At 37.7% G+C, this 23,195-nt stretch overlaps 1 pseudogene; it reads right to left on the bottom strand.

The window, feature by feature from the left end:
- Positions 1–21,904: 21,904 nt before the first annotated feature.
- On the bottom strand, positions 21,905–22,842 carry LOC108401380 (olfactory receptor 6C68-like; annotated as a pseudogene).
- Between the last annotated feature and the right edge of the window lie 353 nt (positions 22,843–23,195).

Here is a 23,195-nt window from a genome sequence, read left to right on the forward strand (position 1 = left end):
GGCAATATTCCTTATGCTGTAGTTTAATCCTTGTTTTTATTTTCTAATTTGATTATTTTATCCCCTTCACTATTTATTCATTTATTTTCTAATTTGATGTTTGTGTCTCTTTATTCCCTTCACTATTTCACTTCTCTCCACTCCTTCCCTCATGGTAACCAATAGACCATTGCCTGTGTTTATGAGTCTATCCTGTTTAATTTATATGTTTGTTTTGTTTTTTAGATTCCACATACAAGTGAAATCCTATGATACATGTCTCTCTCAGTCTGACTTATTTCTCTTAGCACAACACACTCTAGATCCATCCATGTTCTTGCAAATGATGAGATTTCATTCTCTTTTATGCCTCAGTAATATTCCATTGTACATATGCACCGCTTCTTCATTATCCAGTCATCACTTGATGGACACAGTGGCTTCCATATCTTGCTCTTATAAGTAATGCTGTAATAAATATAGGGGTACTTATATCTTTTTGAATTACTCATTTTCTTTTCTTCAGGTAAATTCTCAGAATTTGTTCTGTTTTGTATGGTATTTCTATTTTTAGTTTTCTGAGAAACCTCCATACTGCTTCCTACCGTGACTACACTAGGTTACATTCTCATCAACACTGCATGAAGGGTCCCTTTTCTCCACATTGTTGCCAGCGCTTGTTATTTCTTGTCTGATTGATATAGCCCTTCTATCACTGAGGAGATATCTCAGTGTAGTTTTGATTCACATTTTCCTGATGATTAATGATAAAGAGCATGCTTTTATGTATCTTTGGGCCATCTGTATGTCTTTGGAAAATGTCTTTTGAGGTCCTCTGCCCATTATTTATTGGATTATTTGGTTTTTGGTATTAAGTTGTATGAGTTCTTTATATATTTTGGGTATTATTCCCTTACTGGATGTATCATTTGCAAACATATCCACCTGCACAGTAGTTGCCTTTTGCTATTGTTGTTGATAGTTTCCTTTTCTGTGCAGAAGTATTTTGGTTGATTTATTCCCACTTGGTTCTTTTTGCTTTTCTTTCCCTTGCTTGGGGAAATTTATCCAGAAGAAAATTACTGATGCTGATATTCAAGAGTTTATAGTCCATATTTTCTTCTAGGAGTTTTATTGTGTCAGGGCCTATATTTTGGTCTTGAATCCATTCTGAGTTTATTTTTGTGTATGGCATAAGACAGTTACCCAGTTTCATTCTTTTGCATGTAGCTGTCCAGTTTTCCCAGCACTATTTATTGAAAAGACTGTCTTTTCCCCTTGTATATTCTTGACTCCTTTGTCATAGATTAACTGACCATTTAAGTATGGGTTTATTTCTGGATTCTCTATTCTGTTCTACCAATCTATGTGTCAGTTTTTGTGATAGTATTGTTTAGATTACTTTAGATTGTAGTATAGTTTGAAATCAGGTAGTGAGTGACCTCCAGCTTTGTTTTCCCTTCTCAAGACTTCTTTGGCTATCTGGGATCTTTTATGATTCCATACAAATTTTAAGATTATTTGCTATAGCTGTTTAAAAAATATCATTGGTATTTTGATAGGGATTGCACTGAATCTGTGGATTGCTTTGAGTTGTAAGGCTAGCAGAACTCAAGGTGGACCTCAACAAAGAGATAGAAAGTAAAAAAAAACAATCAAATATGAAGAATTGAAAAGATGAAATAAATAATACATTGGAGGGAATTAACAGTAGACTAGAGGATTCAAAAGAACAGATAAGTGACTTGGAAGATAGAGTAATGGAAAGCACTCAAGCTGAGAAGAGGAAGACAGACTTAAATGAGAATAGGATAAGAAAGCTCTGTGACAACATCAAATATCCTAACATCCATATGTTGGGAGTTTCAGAAGAAGAGAGGGAGAAAGGAGTAGAAAATTTATTTGCAAAGGTAACAGCTGAAAACTTCCCTAACCTGAAGAAGGAAACAGTCAACCAGGCCCAGGAGATCAGAGAGCTCCAAACAAGAAGAAGGAGGTCCACTCCAAGACACATTGTAATCAAAATACAAAGATCAAAGACAAAGCTTCTTAAGGCCATCAAGAAAAAAGCAATGAGTTGCACAGAGGGGAAACCCCATAAGGTTATCAAATGATTTTTCTGCAGAAATTCTACAGGCCACCAGGGAATGACATGATATATTCAAAGAGATGAACAGAAAAACCCTCAAAGAATACTCTACCCAGTAAGGTTATTCAGAATGAAAGGAGTGATAAAGTACTTCACAGATAAGCATAAGTTAAAAGATTTCACCACTATTAAACAAGCCTTACAAGAAATGTTAAAGGAATTATTTAAGAGGAAAAGGGAAGACACTACATAGAAGCAAGAAATTTAAAAAAGGTAAAATTTTCCAATGATAAAGCAAATATATACCACAAGCACTAGTTCAATTACTTGAAAACTACTGTGATGGTCAAAAATATAAAAACAACAAAAGCAAGTAATCTAAAATATTTAAAGGAATCATTTAATGAACAATTGTAAATAAAAGATATTATATAAATCAAAAGGGGAAGGAGGGATTTAAAAAATGTAGTAGCTTTGTGTCACACATTGGAACTTCTGACCATGAGCTTTTTATAGATTGTTATATTCATATGATATAAGAACCCTGTGGTAGCAACAAACAAAAACTTATAATAGACAGACAGAAAAGAAAGAGTAGGGACCCCAACCAAAACATTAAGTCACGAAACACAAGAAAATAGAGCAAAAGAGGAAGATAGGGCCAGGGAGGAACAACAAAAATAACCAGGAAACATTTAACAACATGGCAATAAGTAAAAACACATTAATAATTACTTTAAATGAAAATGGCCCAAATGCTCCAATCAAAAGACCTAGGGCAACTGAATGGATTAATAAAAAAGAAAACCATTTATTTGCTGCGCATAAGATACTCATTTCTGACCTAGGGACATGCACAGATGTAACTGAAGGGATGGAAAAAGATATACCATGTAAATAGGGATGAAAAAAATGGAGATGCAACATTTGTATCAGAAAAAATAGATTTCAAAATAAAGTAACAAGAGACAAAGAAAACATAACATAATGATATAGGAATTCATACAACAGGTGGATATAAAATCATAAACATCTATGAACCAAACACAGGTGAATCTAGATTTATATTAGCAGACATAAGGGAAGAAACAGACAGCAACACAACCATATTAGGATATTCTACCATGTCACTGACAACAATGGAGAGAACATACAGACAGAAAATAAACAAACAGAGGCATTCATTGACCTATGAGACCAGTTGGTTTTAAAAGAAATATACAGAGCATTTCACCCAAAGCAGCAGAATACATATTTTCTCTTAAGTGCACATAGAACCTTTCCCAGAATAGATCACACTTTAGGACAAATCACATAACCTCAATCAATTCAACAACATTGAAATTGTATCAAGTATCATTTCAGATCACAATGTTGTTAAATGAGAAAACAATTACATTAAGAAAATTAAAAAAACACACACCCATGAAGGCTAAATAACGTACTGGTACATATTCCATAGATCAATGAACAAATCAAAGAGGATATAAAAAATACATGGTGAGAAATGAAAACAGAAACACAATAAATCAAAATTTTGTGGGATGCCACAAGAGTGATTCTGAAAGAGAAGTACATAGCAACACTGCCTGACTCAGGAAACAAGAACAATCCAAAATAAACAATCTAAACTCACAATTTAGAAACTTGAAAAAGAAGAAAAATGAAATGCAAAGTTATTAAAAGGAGTGACATAATAAAGATCGCAAGAGAAATAGATAAAATAGAGAAAAAGAAAGTAGAAAAAATCTGTGAAACCAAGAACTGGTTCTTTAAGAGGATAAACAAAATAGACAAACCCCTAACCAGACTTATTAAGAAAAAAGAGAGGACACAAATAAACTAAAAAGGAGAAGTAACAACTGACACCACAAAAATAAAAAGAATTATAAGAGAATTACATGAAAATATTTTCAATAAATACATTGGAAAATTTTTGGAGATATGACAATTTGAAAAATATTCCACAAGCCATGTAGCCTAGAAATATTGAAAAAAAAGAAAAATAATGTCATGAATGCATAAAATATATGTATATACTAGCCTATTTTTATCATTTACTATTATAAAATATACACAAATCTATTATAAAAAGTTAAAATTTATCAAAACTCATGTTCAAAAACATAAACCATACATAGCTCCATTAACAATCAAGAGCAATATAAACAAATTTAAAAATGCAATATTAAATCAAAACTGCATAAAATCAACTGCAGATACACTGTACTATTCTCATAGTCATCATCTATTGCTGTTGTGAGCTCACATCTCAGGACAACTCATAAACAGATGACATAAACTTGTGGAATGAATATATATAATATAATACAGTACCATAAATGTGTTTGTTTTCCTTAATAACATTATCTTGTCTTCAGCTTGCTTTACTGTAAAAATATCATGTATAACATACAAACATACAAAAGTACAAAATATATGTTCATCGATTGTTTATGTTATGGGTAAGGCTTCCAGTCAACAGCAGGCTCTTAGTAGTTAAGTTAGTCAAAAGTTACATATGGATTTTTGAATGCCTGGGGTGCTGGAATCCCTAAACCCCCATGTTACTCAGGGTGAACTGTAGCTGCATTCCATATATTTAAAAATAAAGTGGAGACAAGGACCATATACAGACCCAAAGCAAAGTTATAGTTATAACAATGAAAACTGCAACATGCCAAATGAAAAATACAATGGATGGGTTTAAGTGCAAATTACACTTTGCAAAAGAAAATATCAATAAACTTGAAGGCATACTAGTACAAGTTATCCAAAATGAAACAAACAGAAAGAAAAAAGAATTTTTTTAAAAACAAGTTTCTGTGATCTGTGTGACAACTATGAAGAACCAAAAACACCTGTAATTGGAGTCCATTGGGGACTGGGATAAGAGAAAAAATATATTAAAGATATAATGGTGGAAAAATGTACAAATCTCATTAAAACTATAAGACTGTAACCAAGAAGCTAATGAGCACTAAGCAAGAGAAACATGATGAAAACACCAAGGCACATCATGATTAAACTTGGATCTACAGACACAAAATGAAGCAACCCAATATTTTTAAGACAATTTCCCATTTAAAATGAAATGTATTATTGGTTTTATATATATATACATACATATATTTATAATGTATTGCATTAGCACAAAATGTGTGATAACAAAAAGGGGCAGAGGGAAAGTATACTGTTATAAGATTCTTATGCTGAAATGGTGTAATATTATTTGAAGGCAAACTTTTTTTTTCTTTTCTTGTTTTTTTATTAAGGTATCACTGATATACACTCTTACGAAGGTTTCACAGAAAAATATAATGTGGTTATTGCATTCACCCTTATTATGAAGTCCCTCCCCATGCCTCATTGCAGTCACTGTCCATCAGTGAAGTAAGATGCCACAGAATCACAACTTGTCTTCTCTGTGCTACGCTGTCTTCCCCGTGAACCCCCACCCCATGTGTGCCAATCATAACGCCCCTAAATCCCCTTTTCCCTCCCTCCCCTCCCCTCCCCTTTGGTAACTGCTAGTCCCTTCTTGGAGTCTGTGAGTCTGCTACTGTTTTGTTCCTTCTTTTGTGAAGGAAAACCCTTAGAAATTAAGATATATTAACCCTAAACATGTGGTAAATCTAGATCAACCAATTAAAAATAAAAGCAAAAACCCCTTTATTCCATATTGGTATGTGAAAGAAGCCAATCTAAAATGTCTACATACTGTATGAGTCCAATTAAATGACATTCCGGGAAAGGCAAAACCATAGCAACAATAAAACAATGAATGGTTGCTAGGGATGGGGTAGGAAGGATGAATGAACAGAGCACAGAGGACTTTTAGAGCAGTTCAAATACTTTGCTGACATTGGAATGATGGATACATGTCATGATACATTTTTCCAAACCTGTAGAATGTACACCACCAACAGTGAGCCCTTAGGTAAATAATAATGAAAATACCAGGTATCAGTGAAGCATAGGACAAAAAACTATAGAGAAGTACCAATGAAATGAAAAGCAGGATTATTTGTAAAGAACAATAAATTTGATAAATCTCTAGTGACAATGAGGGGGGGAAAAGGAAGGTGGAGAACTGCTAATATCAGAATCAAGAAAGGGGGTGTCACCACAGTTCCTGTATGAGGGATTTATGGTGATAATTTCAACAACTTAGATAAAACGGCAAAAGCCCTTAAACAATACAAATTTCCAAAGTTTAACCAAGAAGAAATAGATATCTTGAGGACCCCTGTGATTCTTTAAAAAAATTCAAAGTTAAAAACCATACCATTCAAAAATACCAGTTCCAGGTGGGTTCACTAACGATGCCTCTGAACATTTAAGGGAGAAATAACACTAAGCCTGCACAACCCTCCCAGAAAATGGAGCATGAGGGAATATTCATTTTATGAGCTCAGAATTACTGTTTATAGCTAATCAAATGGACACTATAAGAAAAGGATGTTATGGACCAATATCCTTTATGAACATAGGTGAAAAAAATCTTTTGTAAAATGAAACAAACCAAATCTAGTAATATATGTGAATAACACATATTATAACTAAGTGGTGTGCATTCCAATTACACAAAGTTGATTGAACCTAAAAATATCAGTTGATAGATGTCCTTTTAACAGATTAAGAAAGAAAAGAAACTATTTTCTTAATACATGTATAGAAACAGCTCCAACAAAAGGCAGCACATTCCTTTCCAAACTCTCAGAAAATTAGGAATAGATTATTTTATATTTGGATTTTATTTTTATTTTACAGGAACATAACATGCTAAAACAGGAAAAGAGGGATTGAGTTCATCATTCATATCTAGGAAACCAGCTCTGGTTGTCAGAAATAAATAAACATTTAAACAGGGAGGAAATCCTGACAATCTTTAAGAGGTTCTGTACCTCCGGAAGAAAAATATGTTCCCAGCCCTTGGCAAATTTCATTTGAAGCTGGAATCAGTCAAAGGGAGAAATAAGTTCCTTTATGGCTTAGAAGTAGTTGTCCACTTCTGCTCTCCCATGTCTCTTGCAACCCTGCTGCATAAAGGACCCCACCCAATCCCTCTGGTCCAGATATGCCCATGCTCCCTTTGGTAATAACCTAGTGATATGGACATGACACACTTCTCTCCATCCCTTGGAAACACCTGTTGATATAGAGATGCACTAAGAATGGGAGAGACATTCTGGAAATATTGCAATTTTGTCCACAGGCTCCCAGAACATTCAGAAAAAGTAGAGTCTGGTGGAGAGAGGGAGACAGTCAGGCAGTCCGGTCCTGTTGACATTCCCCAGCAGAGGAAGACAGAAGTTATAATAATGAATATAACAGTAACAATTCATGGATCAGGAGCCTTAATAGATAAGATTATAATTCTTCCCAAATTTATATGTAGTTATCACAATTCCAATCCCAATTTCTACAGGCTCTCCTTTTTTTTTTTTTTTTTTGAGAGGGCATCTCTCATATTTATTGATCAAATGGTTGTTAACAACAATAAAATTCAGTATAGGGGGGTCAATGCTCAATGTACAATCATTAATCCATCTCAAGCCTAATTCTCATCAGTCTCCAATCTTCTGAAGCATAACGAACAAGTTCTTACATGGTGAACGAATTCTTACATAGTGAATAAATTCTTACATGGTGAACAGTACAAGGGAATTCATCACAGAAACTTTCGGTTTTGATCACGCATTATGACCTATAAACAATCAGGTCAAATATGAATATTCATTTGATTTTTGTACTTGATTTATATGTTGATCCCACATTTCTCCCTCTATTATTATTATTATTTTTATTTTTAATAAAATGCTGAAGTGGTAGGTAGATGCAAGATAAAGGTAGAAAACATAGTTTAGTGCTGTAAGAGGGCAAATGTAGATGATCAGATGATCAGGTGTGTGCCTATGGACTAAGTATTAATCAAGGCTAGACAAGGGCAGCAAAACATCCACGGATGCAGAATATTTCTCTCAAAGCAGGGGGGATGAGGTTCTGAGCCTCACCTCTGTTGATCCCCAAATTCTCACCTGATGGCCCCCCTGCGACTGTGCCTGTCTTAGGTTGTTCTTCCCTTGAGGAATCTTACACGTCTCTGGCTAACCAGTCATCTTCCGAGGCCATACAGGGAAATGTAAAGTTGGTAAGTGAGAGAGAAGCCATATTGTTTGAAAAGGTTAGCTTTTTACTTCTTTGCAGATTTATGCCCTGTGGCTTCTATGCCCAGCACTTGTCTCGAGGTATCTTTACCACCTGGAGGAATTATGATACTCAGTAAATTCGATATGAGGCACGAATTCTATTTAAGGGTTGTAATTAGGAAGGAAGAAGAAAAGCTATAGATGTAGCATATGGAAGGAAACATGGGAGGATTGATTATTTCTTTGACATATCTTCTTGTAGAGTATCTTAAGTATGTATAGGTTTTAAACTACTAACTAATTTTCACACACATATTAACATAATAGGAATACGGTGACATAAACAAAGCAAATCTATAATTACCATCCATCTCCAGTGAAGCCAAGAAAACCATTTAGGCACCCTAGGCATTTGTGAAAATTTATCTATGATATGATGGATATTGTCCAACTGTACTTGAACCATCAGACAAATTAAAGCAGCCCATTTCTGGGATCTGTTCACATCCCATATGTTCTTTTAACCATAGATAGTCTATAGTCATGAGATTTTGGGGTGCTACAACTTGCACCCCTCCCAACTCCTGGTTGAGTTCCAACAGTACAGATCCGGTCAAATTCATTGTCTCACTGTATGCACATGCCAGCCTAGACATCTCCCTCCTCATTCCTATGGCAAGTCCAGGAGACGGTGGGCTGGATGCAGCCACAACCGCTGTGGAGGCTTTTTGATGATCATCCCCCGGCACGAGTCCTCCAGAGAGTGCTGATGCCGGAAGCTCCTCCTCATATCGTATCTTAGTTCATTTTCTGGGTATCCAAGCTAGGCCTTGATCTTCTGCATAGAAACAAACAGACCCTTTGCCCACACTTTGACATGCCCTCTATACCACTGTGCAGAACTCATTGGAGGTCAGCACACAGTAACTGCTTATTTATTTATTTTTTTTTATTAAGAGAAAGGAATATTATCAGTAAAGAGTACCTCCATAGCTGATCATCTGACACCCTTTAAGTGATCAACATTAAGGATATTTAAAGCATGTGTTGATCTTTGATTTACCAATAGTTTTATCCTATCAAGGAGTAATCCCCCTTTTCTTTCGTTCTTTCTTTCTTTATTTCTTTCTTTCTTTCTTTTTTTTTTTTAATTTTTAATCTACACTTACATGAAGAATACTATGTTTACTATGCTCTCCACTATATCAGGTCCCCCCTAACAACCACATTACGGTTACTGTCCATCAGCTTAGCAAAATGTTGTAAAGTCACTACTTGTCCTCTCTGTGCTGTGCAGCCCACCCTCCCCTTTCTCCCTCCCCCTATGCATGCTAATCTTAATACCCCCCTTCTTCTCCCCCCCCTTATCCCTCCCTGCCCACCCATCCTCCCCAGTTCCTTTCCCTTTGGTACCTGTTAGTCCATTTTTGGGTTCTGTAATTCCGCTGCTGTTTTGTTCCTTCCATTTTTCCTTTGTTCCTATACTCCTCAGATGAGTGAAATCATTTGGTATTTCTTTTTCTCCGCTTGACTTATTTCACTGAGCATAATACTCTCCAGCTCCATCCATGTTGCTGCAAATGGTTGGGTTTTTCCACTTCTTATGGCTGAGTAGTATTCCATTGTGTATATGTACCACATCTTCTTTATCCATTCATCTACCGATGGAGATTTAGGTTGCTTCCAATTCTTGGCTATTGTAAATAGTGCTGCGATAAACATAGGGGTGCATCTGTCTTTCTCAAACATGATTGTACAGGCTCTCCTTTTAAGGAGAATTTGACTGGCTGGATTTAAAAATGTTTATGTAAATGCAAAAGAGCTGGATAGATAAAACAATTCTGAATAAATATAAAATTAGGAGATTTATGCAAACTGATTATCCATGTTTATTATTCGTGTCAAGAACAGTGTATTTCTAGTCATTCAGATTTAAAATCCACAAGAGACTTAGAGTTCTCTTTCCTCTCATGTCATATTAATCAGTCAATTAATATCATTAATTATTTTTAGTTTTTGTCTGCCTGTAACTCCAGGGGAAAGTACGTTCCCAACCTATGGCAAATTACCTTTGAAGCTGAAATCAGTCAAAGGGAGAAATAAAGTGGGAGAAACATATTTATTGCTTACAAGCCATCATCCACTTCTGCTTGCCCATGTCTCACATGGCCAGGTGGCAATAGGAACAGGACACAACCTCTCCCTCCCCCTCATAATCAACTATTGATATGGAGATGGACTACTTCTCTCCACCCCCTGGAAACACCTATTGATATGGAGATGCACTATGGCCAGGTGAAAGTTTCTGAAAATATTGCAATTTTACCCACATCCCACTCCTCCAGATTTATTGGCTCACAATCTACTAGCTATCCATCTTCCACAATGGCCCCAGTGTGAGAAAACTGAAATATTGTAACCAGACTAATAACATATAATAACAACAGTAATAAATCATGATAATCATCAAGCCAGAGGGTTCAGCTAGGTTCAGATTCTTAGGCAGATTAAGCATATAGCTCATCCACTCCACAGGTAGTCAGCAGCTGAATGGGTAGGGAGTTCAGGGCAATCACTACACGGCAACTGTAGCCAGGGAGCAGGTCCAGGCCACAGGAACTGTAGAAGAAAATAACCTTATGGGTGATGAGATCCATGATTTAATGACACCAGTATAGGCAAAATTTGTCCATCAGGTAGGACACATGCAAGAGAGTGGTCCTGTGACAGGACAGTGGCAGGAATGGGATCTCGTCCTGGCCTAGTATACAAGACTTCATCACCCTCCCTGTGGGAGTTACAGATTGGTCAATATATAGGGCTATGGGAGGTATATGCACTGGCCATAAAGATAAAACAAAAATTCCATGTAAGACACTCATATATCTCCCGGCTGTTTTGAGTACACTCCCACGATCCTTCAGGGCTACTGTACTATTACTCTAGGAACACACAGGAGGGCAACTTCCAGGCCTTTTCCCCAAGATGGCAGAAGGGCCAGCCATCACTGGTCTATGTGTTGAAATGTTCAGAGCAACATCCCCCTCAACAGTCTCTAGGGTTTAACACAGTTGCGGTTGGCAGCAGGATGTTGCTCTGCTGGCCATATCCCAGCTTCAGTAACTCATTTTTGGTTTGCACATAGGGTTATACAGGACGGGCAGCAATGTGTGTTAGCGTATCCACAGGACTCAAGGCTCAATTCAGGCCTTCTTATTCCTGGACCATTGTGTCTGCTTCATCATTCCCTGGGAATGTCAAAGGCAAAGGGCCAGTCACGTGACATACGGGAACAGTCTTATTCTGACCAGAGGCCCATAGGTCTACAACTCCTGCTCCCAAAGGAGCCAGTGACCAACCATCCAGTTGGCATGGCATCATGTCAGCAGCCACGGGGTCCAGCCCTGTTAGATGAACCAGCTCTCAGTGCAGACAACTATATGGGAGGGATCCTGGGTGATCATGAGCCATACTGCCCACAACTCAGCCCAATGGCTGCTCTTCCCCTCACCATCCTCCCTCCATATTGTCTCAGTCTTAGGATGGAAAGCCACAGCCCTTCACTTTGGGGGCTGCCCACAACTGTAGCCATCTGTATACCAAGCATCTTCAGGTATAGGGGCTTTTCCATCCTGATAAGTACTCTCAGCCACCAATGGCTTAAAAGCTAGTTCTTCCTGCTTTCCACTGGTATAGGTTGGTGATGCCAATAAGCATTGAAGATCTCCACTTAAGGAGCTAGTAGAGAGGGTGTTACGCTGCTGTAAATATGAGCCCCATTTGGCCAGTGTAGGCATCTGTGCCATGCCAGTCCATGGCCTTTGGGTCCAGTCTTGCTCCCACCCCCCATAGGGATAGGTGGTTATGAACTTGGTTGGAGATATTCCAGCGATGGTCTCTGTAGCCAGCAAGGCATCGTAAACAGCATACAGTTGCTTGTCTGTGTTCACCTATCAAGGTGTACTGGACTTCTGATCCTTCCCATAGTTGTGACCAGAATCTAATAGGTTGGCACGTCCATTCAAGCTGCTGCCAAAGACCCCATCCATAACCATCTTCGGTTACATGAACATCTAGCTCACAGGGCATTGCTGAGACCACTATACGCAAGGCACGAATGTCCTTCCTTGACTGCATGCCTGGCAGCAGTAAAGGCAGCTGCACATGTCTCATCCTATTCCCACCTGATGCCCTTTTGTACCAACCGGTATGAAATGCCTATTTAAAAAAGAAGATTAAAAATTGATCCAGAATCTCATAATAAAATATCTATTGTGTCCAGGATATAATAAAAGATCACTTGTCATAGGGATAATAAGGAAATCATAGCACACATGTAAAGAGGCAATAAATACTAACATTAGGATGAATCGGATGTGAATTTATAAAAGCTATGATAAAAATGCCTTAAGAAGAAATTACAAATTCCCTGAAAACAAACACACACACACACACACAAAATCTCAATATGGAAATAGAGATTATTTTTCAAAATAAAACTTTATTGTAGTATTGTAAATAAATAGCCAAGTTAAAAAAATTTATTGGATGGGCTTAATAGTAGAATAGATGATTGATCACATGGAAAAGAATCAGTGAGCTCAAGTATACAGTTTACTCAATCTGAAAAACAGAAACAAAAATAGGGAAATAAATGAAGAGAATTTCAGATACCATTAGGACAATAATAGCTAATATCCCATAATCAGATTCCCAAGGGAGGAAAATCAGCGTGGATTTGAAAGACTATTTGAATAAATAATGGTTGATAACTTCCCCAAACTGGCAAAGGCATAGTACTATAAGTACACTATGAATTACTCTAAAGATTATGTTGCCAACAAATCTACTCTTAAAGAATGTTCCCAGATTTTTTAAAAAACTAGAAAATTTATAGCTAATGGAACTGCCCCACGAGAAACATTAAGGAGAGTTTTGTAGCTTAGAGAACTGCCCCACAAGAAACACTAAAGAGAGACCTTCAGGTTGAAGTGAAAGGACACTAGGAGTAACTTCAATCCACAAAAATTAAGAGCACCAATAATGGTAAATATGTAGGAAGATACAAAGGACAGTATTAATTATGTTTCTTTTTGTAACTTTTTTTGCTATCTGATTTAAGGCAATTGCATAAAACAATAATAAAATTGTGTTGCTAGCTTAGAATACATAAAGATATAATTTTTATGACAGTAATAGTATGAAGACAGGAGAATGGAACAAGGTAGATTTGAGCAGTTTTACATACTATTGAAATTTATTTGGCTATTCAGAACTAGATTGTTAAAAGTTACGATGTTCATTGTAATTCCCATCACAACCTAAATAACTTACTTTATAAAGAAACAAGATAATTAAAATGGAATCATAGAAAAATATTGATTTAATGTATAGAGGGCATAAAGTAGGAACAAAGGAACTAAAAAAGATATTAGACACGTGCAAACATAATAGCAAATTGTAGACATAAATACTACCTTATCAGTAATATATTTAAAATAAATGGAATAAACTCTTCAATGAAAAGGTGTAGAATGACAGAATTCATTTTAAAAATTAACTCTATACTGTCTACAAGACACATACTTTAGATTCAATACCAAAGTAGGTTTTAAGTAAAAGATTTACAATTAATTCAATTATTCTCGGAAATGCTTTGTTTTAATGTAAGCAGTATGAAAAAATACTCAATAGGTTTATAACAGCCACAGTCTTTTGTGAAGAATATTTCATAATTTTTGTGATGAATAACAGAAAGATCTATGCATCTACAAACATATTAGAGTGAAATTTTGAGCAACAGAGAACAAAAAGATGCAAATAAAGTTTAGCTTTGAGAACTCTGATAAAAAGCCACCTGAAGTTGTTTCATAGACAAAAAAGTAAGTACAATAAATTTCTTATTATTAGTGTCTTTTCTAAGAAATACTCATAATTTCTATGTGAAAAACTGTATTATATCTATCTTAAGTCAGAGATGTAAGAGTGAATTTTTGTATTTTGTAATGAAACCAAATTATTGATTAAATGCCATTTTAAATATTCATCATTTAATACATAAAAATCATGGAAAAGTTAGTTTAAATGCATTATTTAGTGTAATACAGCTTGAGAAATATCAAGACAATAAACTCCTACCTAATCCTCAATCATAACAACAGCAAAAAGATACACATACAATTTCACACATGTAACTCCAGGGAGAAATATGTTCCCAGCCTGGTGCAAATAACTACTGAAGCCAAAATCAGTCAAAGGAAGAAATAAAGTGAGAGAGACTAATTTATTTCTCACAAGCAATCGTCCATTTCTGCTCACATGTGTATCTCATGACCAGGCTCCAAAAAGGGACCCCACCCTGACTCTCCAGACCAGATATGTCCTCACATCCCCCTGTCATCACCTACTGATATGGAGATGGACTACTTCTCTCCACCCCTTGGAAACACCTATTGATATGGAGATTCACTAAGGCCAGGTGAGAGATTCTGGAAATATTGCAATTTTACCCACAGCCCACCCCTCCAGAACTCCTGCATCCCAATCTACTCACTCTCCATCTTCTGCAATGGTCCCTGTGTGATGTGAGAAAACTGGAGCACTGTGACAAGACTAATAACATACAATACAACAGCAAAAAGTCATAACAATCCTGAAGCCAGAGGATTCAACGAGGTTCAAAGTTCTATGTAAATTAAGTCCATAGCTCACCCATGTCACAGGAGACCAGTAACCGAAAGGGTAGGAAGTTCAGAGCAATCATCACAGGGCAGCTGCATGCAGGCAAGGGTCCAGCCCACAGGGACTATAGAAGAAAAAAAAGCTTAAGGGCAATAAGATACATATTCTAATGACAACACCATAGGCAAATTTTGTCCATCAAGTAGGATGCATGCAAGAGAGTGGTGTGATAGCCAAATTAATTTCAATAATATGTAAAAGATTGTCCCCGTCTTAAAACTGAAAGTCATAGCCCTCCACTTTGATGGCTGCTCATGACTCAAACCATCTGTATACCAAATGTCCTCAGGAATAGGAGATTTTCTGTCCCAATAATGAGTCTCAGCTACCAATGGCTCATAAGCAACTTCTTCCTACTTTCCACTGGTATATGTCACTGGCCCCACCAAGCATTGGAGTTCTCCACTTAAGGGGCTAGGGAAAGGGCAGTGTGCCGATGTAAGTATGTGCCCTATTTGGACAGTGTAGGCATCTGTGTCTTGCCTCACCATCACCTTTGAGGCCTGTCCCCCATCCACCCTGCTATGGGATAGGTGGTTATTACTGTGTTCAGAGCTGTTCTGGTGATGGGATCTGTAGCCTGCAATGCATGGTACAGAGCAGCCAGTGGCTTCTCTATCAAGATGTACCAGACCTCTGCTCCTTTAGCTGTGACCAGAATCCAATAGGTTGGCATGTCCATTCAAGCCACTACCAAAGGCCCCATGCATAACCATCTTCTGTTACGTGAACATCTAGGTCGCAGGTTCTTAATGAGTCCATTACACTCAAGGCCAGTACAGCCTTCACTGCTCACTTACCACCAGTAAAAGCAGCTGTGCATGTTTAATTCCAGTTCCACCTGATGCTCTTTCATACCAACTGGTATAAGGACTTCAGAATTTTTGCCAAGTACAGGATAAACATTATCTAGTGACAAAAAGACCCCAAAACTCTTGTGATAGTGCCACAGTGGTAGGTGTAGGGAAAGCCTGTACCTTCTCTGTATGACTGCTTCGGGTTTAAATTTAGTCTTACCCAACCAGAACTTTATTGACAAACCCCCAAGAACTTTATTGACAAACCATGTCCCTGAACCTTGGTGCTCTTCACAGCCTATCTTTTTTCCTGTAGATGTTTCAGCATTCTACAAAATGCCCCTTCTAAATTTGCAAGGGAATCACATGTAAACATAATATAATCAATGTACTGATACAGCCACACTGTTTGTCGTTTCTTTGATTGACCAAGTCCTGGGCTACAAGTCCATGACAAATGGTGGGACTGTGGAGTTATCCCTGTGGAAGGACAGTGAATGTCTACTACCGGTCTTCCCACAAGAAGGCAAACTGTTCCTGATTTTTCTGTGCCGTGTCAATAGAGAAGAAATCATTAGTAGTTTCAGAACATAATAATAGGTCCATAGTTCATGACTGAGTGTGTCCATAAGGTCTGATACAGAGGAGACAGTAGCATGCAAAGAGGGTCTGTCTATATTCTATTCCCTGTAATCTACGGTCATACATCAAGAGCCATCTGGCTTTTTTGCTGGTCATGCTGGGAAATTAAAATGACTATGACTGGACTCTGTGAGGCACACCTTCTCCAACTCCTGTAGAGTCCCTCCAATTTCCCATGTCCCTCAGGCAATTATATTGCTTGGTATTTGTCACCTGTCGAGGTACCGGTAGAACTATAGGCAGGTGCTTAGCACATCCTCTCAGACCTGCCTAAACTCCACATTCCCTCAGCCGGAACTCGCCTGCAGTGGTCTGCAACTGTACACAGGCTGTGTATGATATCGATACCTTAAATATTTTCAGGGATGGGAGAAATGTACACAGTATACTCTTTTGGAGGTAAATGCCATATCTCCAGCGGGATTTGGGTTTTCTTCACTCTAATTGCCTTACCTCCACAGCCATCTATCACAGCCTGGGTCCCAAGAAAATGTTCGGGGTTGCCATAAATCAGAGAACATTCAGCTCCTGTATCCATCAGAGCCAGGACACACTGTATATTCACAGGGGAACAATGAGTTGGTAATTCTACATGTGACCTCTGGTTCCTACCATATCCCCCAAGGTGGGCGCCTTGACCCCCACTCAAACTGCAATGTGCAGTTGTCCTCCTGTAGTGGTAAGGGCCCAGGCATAGCCTGAGTACTGTCCCCCAGGAAATCTTGCAGGAACACAAGCTGGGCTTGGGGTATTGCCTCAGGCTTCTGTGTCCTGGACTTCAGCATCTGGAACTCTTGCTCTGTCTTTAATTGATGCCACAGTTCTGACAATATCCTACTGGGGTTCCCATCAATTTATTCTTTCACTACCCCCACCTTTATGAAATCATCCCACATCTGCATCCTTGAGACCTTCATGAGGCCCTTTGTACCTCTCCTTTCAGTCATAATCTGTACTTCCTACTGTGCTCTTATTGTTTCAACCTTTCAGATCTGCTAAAGTATGAGTGGGCTCATTTATGGGTTGTCCTATGTGTGGGGCAAGAATAGTCACTACAGACCCAAAGAGAGATGGTGGAAATGTATGGAGCACCAGAATTTTCATTCTGTGGTGAACAACTCATCAGGATCCTGGGGTCCATATTATACATGATGTTTTTCATGCCCAAGTCTTGTAACGTCTGCTGGAGCTCTGCATACGTTTTAAAGGTAGTGGGTAAGTATGGTAAATCACCATGATTAGGCCAAATGGCCCTGATGGCCACTGTCAGCTAATCCAGAAGTGCCCAATTCCCTGAGGTGTGACAGGCACTTTTGAACCACTACTGGTGGGTGAGTCATCAGGGAAGCCAGTCTACTCATTTCAGAACTACATAACAATGCTTTCTATCCCTATATCCCAAAGAGCAAAAGCCATGTAGGCAGAGGTTCTAACATCTTCTGCTGAATCCAGATGCTCATATCCGCCAGCTCATCCTGGGTGTAGTGGCATTGCATGGAGGGCTCCACAACCTCGGGGCGGGGGTAGCTGCTCCTCCCTCTAAGGAGCCCTTAGTTGTTGCGTTTTTATTTTCTTAATTACAGCTGGGTGGGACTTAATAAGGGTGGGGCTGGCACCTCAGGCAGTGGCCTCTGCAACAGTTAGGCCCTACGCCCCGCCGTCCTCCCATGACATCTCCTCTGCCATCTCTGGGGCGGAAGGCACATCTCCCTGCAGAGAACCCCACCACACCTCTCCCGTCTGGGTGTGCCGTCACTCCCCACCCCCTCAGTAACCACCTAATGAGAGGGAGATGGGCTACTTCTCTCCACCCCTTGGAAACACCTGTTGGCATGGACATTCACTAAGGCCTGGCAAGAGATTCTGTAAATACTGCAATTTTACCCACAGCAGCCAAGAAATAACACGTAAGAGGGCAATAGAGAAAAGTAATTTTAATATGCTGATGGCTATGGAAACCAGACAATGAGTACATGTTTGGTAATTATTGTATCTTGTCTCCTTTTATGAATGGTTAAAAACTCACTAATAGTTTGAAAACCTAGGTTACTGAATGATTTTCTGCAAAATTTATCTTCTTGAGATTAGAATAAAATCACTAATGACTGGCTAGGTGTAAGGCAAGCACATTACCCTCTAACCTTTATGTGCCACTGAGTCAGATCGCTGGGGCAGAGTGTCTACACCTAGTGTTTCAGAAATGTGCAGCTTCTGACTTGGCAGGAAAATTAAGCCAATTTAAGGAACTTCCCTGATGGTAGCTATATTCTTCAATCTATGTTTATCATGAATGAAACAACTGTTCATACTCATCTGAATCCTGTGTCTATTTCTCAATTTTTTTCAGAACTAACATCGATAAACTGTGTGATTAAATAATAACAATCAGCAGCCAGGTTATAAAAATAATATCATGAGACTGAATTAACTCGGCTCTCAGAGACAAGCGAGCAGCAACCCCACCCGGGGAGCGGCGGACCGCCCGGGGACCAGCTCATGCTTGCTCCTCCCCGCCGCCCCCACCTCAAGAAAAAAAAAAAAACTGATATCATGGATACCATATACATATGTGACCAAGCTGTGAGCCCAGAGGATAAAACAGTCTGGAATAGAAAATAATTTTTCACCTTTGGTTAAAGAAGTCAGAATCAGTGATGTGATAGCAGTTTTATCCATTTGTATTACTGAGGAGTTGATATTCAGAAATTGAACTCTATGTCCTTCATTTAGGTTAAGGGACTCTCCCCACATGGAGGAAAAAGCAAAGGTAAAATCTTAACTGAAGTATATATATATTGCCTAGATTTAAGCTGATGGATTAATGGCGTAGGTTATGGCAGAAGCAAAGAATTAGACAAGCTAAATATCTCAGAAATCTATGTGAACTACAGCCATAGGGTGAGGATACCTGCCCAGATTCTTGATTCTGGTTCAAACGTGAAAGATCACTAAACAGTTTTGGTCCCAGATGGGGGCTGAAACTTGGAGAACCTTTCTCTCAAACACCCTTAAATAACTGAGAAATCTATACAGGGCCCTCTAGGTTCTTAATGGGCTCACAAGGGGAGGCTCTGCATAGAACAGATGATTAGCAATTAGAAAAATGCCTACAGCCAGGCTTTCTCAATGAGTTTGAATTTCCAGGTTACAGTACTGTTTTTTATTTTTACCTCTTCTCTGGCTTTTACTTCTTTTTCCATTTCCACTTGCTCTTTATTTGTATATATTGGTAGCCTGATTTTTAAAAATTTAATCTTAGTTTTTATAGTATATCATCCAATCATAATAATCAATGTCATTTATTATCATCAGTATTAACAATGTGTATTATATAAATGCATTACATTTTACTTTTATCTTTATACTTTGTTAATTATATAAATCTTGCTCAAATTTAATACTGGTAGGTATTTCTTGGGAGGTTCTTTGAAATCATCTCTGGAGAATCAGACACATTTACCTGCATAAATAATTCCTTTCAAAAATCAATAAACTAGTTTTGAATCCTAATTCTATTGCTTGCTAGCAATAATTCACTTTTCTAAACTTTCATTTCTGCACATTTCTTCAGTGTAAATTATGACTATACATATAACTTGTAGGGTTATTTTCAGGGTTAACAATACTATAAATTTTCTACAAATTTTGGCTTACATTTTATTTCCTTCAGATATTTAAAAATAAATGTTTTAACAGGATTAATTATAGCCATGCCATTCTTTATCTTTTGTTCACAGATTAGTGTAAAATGTTACTTCTGCATTTTTTCTCCTCACTACTATTTCTCATTTTGCATCATCAGAAGTTTCAAATCGTCATATTAAAAATTTATCTATTATGCAACTAACATTTGTCTATGTGCCAGGCATAAAGCATTCCAGAATTTGGTATATGAGGCAGACATTCTCTAGGGCATTTGCTTCTGGAGTAGAAAAAGGACAAGCAAACATAAATTTTTAGTTTGCTAAGTTATGAATGCAACAAGTAAGTGATGACACCAATGTGAGTGAGTCAGACTAACCCAGGCCTGGTGGTACTATTGGTGGAATCATAAGTCACAGTCAGCAAAAAATTCTTTGTGGCAATGTCATTTAAACTGGAAGAACCTGGGAGTTTGGAAGTTGTAAAATGAGGGGAAAATTCCTGCGTACCTGGGCCATGGTATGAGAAGTGGCCTGAAATAAGAGAATAAGGATCAAAGGAAGTTTAATATGTTGCACTATAGAAGTGAAAGTTGGTACAGAATGTAACAAGTAGTGAAATGCTGATCTTTCTTTAGGGAATTATTGTTAGGTGTTGTAGTTCTGGTGGTCAGGGGTTCCCTATGAATCTGATGAAACCAAAGGAGGACACGGGGAAGGGCAGGTTGGGAGAAAGAGGTCTTATTGCTCGCAGCTTGCTCGAGGTTGCTAGCCAGTCCTCGCTCCATCGTCCCTTCTGGCTGTGACCCATGCTCTAACCTGCAGACGACCCCTTCCATCAGGAGGGGAGAATGGCCACTGTCTCTCCACACCTTGACCCAGATTGACCAGAGGTTCTGCTGTAGTAAACATCCACTGGTATGAAAATGGCCTACGGTCTGGTGGAAAATTCTGGAAACTCTGTGAAAACTTCAATTTACCCCATGGGTGCATAATTTGGACTCCTGAAATGACTTTTTTTTTCATTTTAAAAAAGCAAATAATCACCCTAATGTTATTCACTTTGTGTTTTCTTTCTCTTTTTTTCATTACCCAAATATTTGACTTACTGGTTATGAATTTATCACTCTTTTAGCCCTACACTGGTTTCTTTGGATTCACTGCTATCTGTTTGCTTAAATTCTTTACATTCAAGATTTAACATTTTAATTGGTACATCAATATGAATCTGTTTTATGTAACTTCAGGGAAAGATTCATCTTTAACAGGAAATACCCATGCATTTCTCTCTTTATTTTCACTGAATTCATGTCCCTTTTGAAATTTTTAAATAACTTTTATATAGGATAGGATCTAGTCAATAAAATATAATGAATCTTGTGATTTTAACGATTCTTCAGTAGTAAATATTTCTTTCAAATCCTAAATTATATACTGATTCCTGTTTTAAAATATATCTTGGGTTTATGAAATATTTCCTTTTTACACTTAGAAAATTATTGATTCTTTTCAATATTATGTCTCTTCTTATTTGAGTAAGGTGGGCTTTTGTTTTGTTTTGTTTTGTGTGTTTTATTTAGAGAAATGGTGTGTACCATTGTACTAATGTTTTATGACATATTTCCCAATCCTTTCAGCATTGGCAAGGAAACACTAAGAGTGAAGTCATGCTTAGATTTCTGGTAACACCTATTCTCTCTTTTCTTCATTAAGATTATCATCTCAAAGAGATTTCTTTATAAGGAGAAGAAAAGGGTGACTTGAGCAGCATCAGTACTGAATGGAAGGCCAAGTCCAGATTGGGAAAAGAGAAAATTAGAAACTGAAGAAAATATGCTTAAGGATCCTGACATCAATGTTCCCCTAATGCTTTAAGAGAAATATAAACCTTTTGACTAAATCATTAAAGGCTTGTTTCACTTGTTTGTTCCTCAGAGTGTAAATAAATGGGTTTAACATGGGGGAAATGGAAGTACTGAGTATTGACACTCCCTTATTAATGGTTATTTCATCTTTTGCTGAAGGTTTGATATAAACAAAGATGCAGCTGCCATAGGTGATGGAAACCACGATAATGTGGGAAGAGCAGGTGGAAAAGGCTCTTGTCCTCTGCTGGGCAGAGGGGAGCCTTAGAATGATTCTGATGATATACATGTAGGACAGAACCACACACACCAGAGTCATGAGGAAAGTCATCACAGCACAGACAATAACCATCTGCTCTATGAGCCATGTATCTGAGCATGAGATCTTCAGCACAGGGTTAGCATCACATGCAAAGTGGTCAATGGCATTAGAGGCACAGAATTCCAGGTCCAGTTCCAAGCTGAGTGGTGGCAACACAATCAACAAAGAAGTCATCCAACAGCAGAAGACAAGCCTTTTGCAGACCCTGTAGCTCATAATAGTCATGTAGTGCAGGGGTTTGCAGATGGCTACATATCGATCAAAGGACATGGTAGTCAGGAGAAAAAATTCTGTTACTGCAAAAACATCTATAAAAAATAGTTGGCATACACAAGCATTATAGGTAATAGTCCTGTCACCTGTTGATATACTGTACAAGAATCTAGGAATGCAGGTAGAAGTGAATGAGATTTCTAGCAAGGAAAATTTTGGAGAAAAAAGTACATTGCAGTTTTAAGGTGAGAATTCACTAATGTGAGGATGATGATACTCAGGTTTCCAGTTACACTCAACATGTAGGTGATCAGTAGAAATATAAAAATCAGAATCTGTAGCTGAGGGTCATCTGTCAATCCCAGGAGGATGAAACTGGTGAGAGATGTGTGGTTTCTCATTCCTGGGTCCTGACCTTTGCCCAATCTGCAGAGGTATTAAGATCTGAGAAGGTGGTGCGAAAAGTGTGTTATAATGGAGTTTATTCAGAAAAGCCAAGCAATGTATTTTACATGTATTTTGTTTTACTTATTGAATTTTAAAAATAATTAATACTCTCAGCTCTTTTGATAGCATATCATCAGATTGGTTAGAAACCTGGCTTTCAAATGTTTTTACTACAATATATGGTAAGATAGACATTTCATATTGCAGTCCAGTGTACATACATGTTCACACAAACACACAAATACATATTCACACACACATATCTGAAAAAAATGTGAATAAAATACTAATTACCCTTAGGTGCCCG

This window comes from Manis javanica, chromosome 10 (genome assembly GCF_040802235.1).
Source record: "Manis javanica isolate MJ-LG chromosome 10, MJ_LKY, whole genome shotgun sequence".
Classification (NCBI taxonomy): Eukaryota; Metazoa; Chordata; class Mammalia; order Pholidota; family Manidae; genus Manis; species Manis javanica.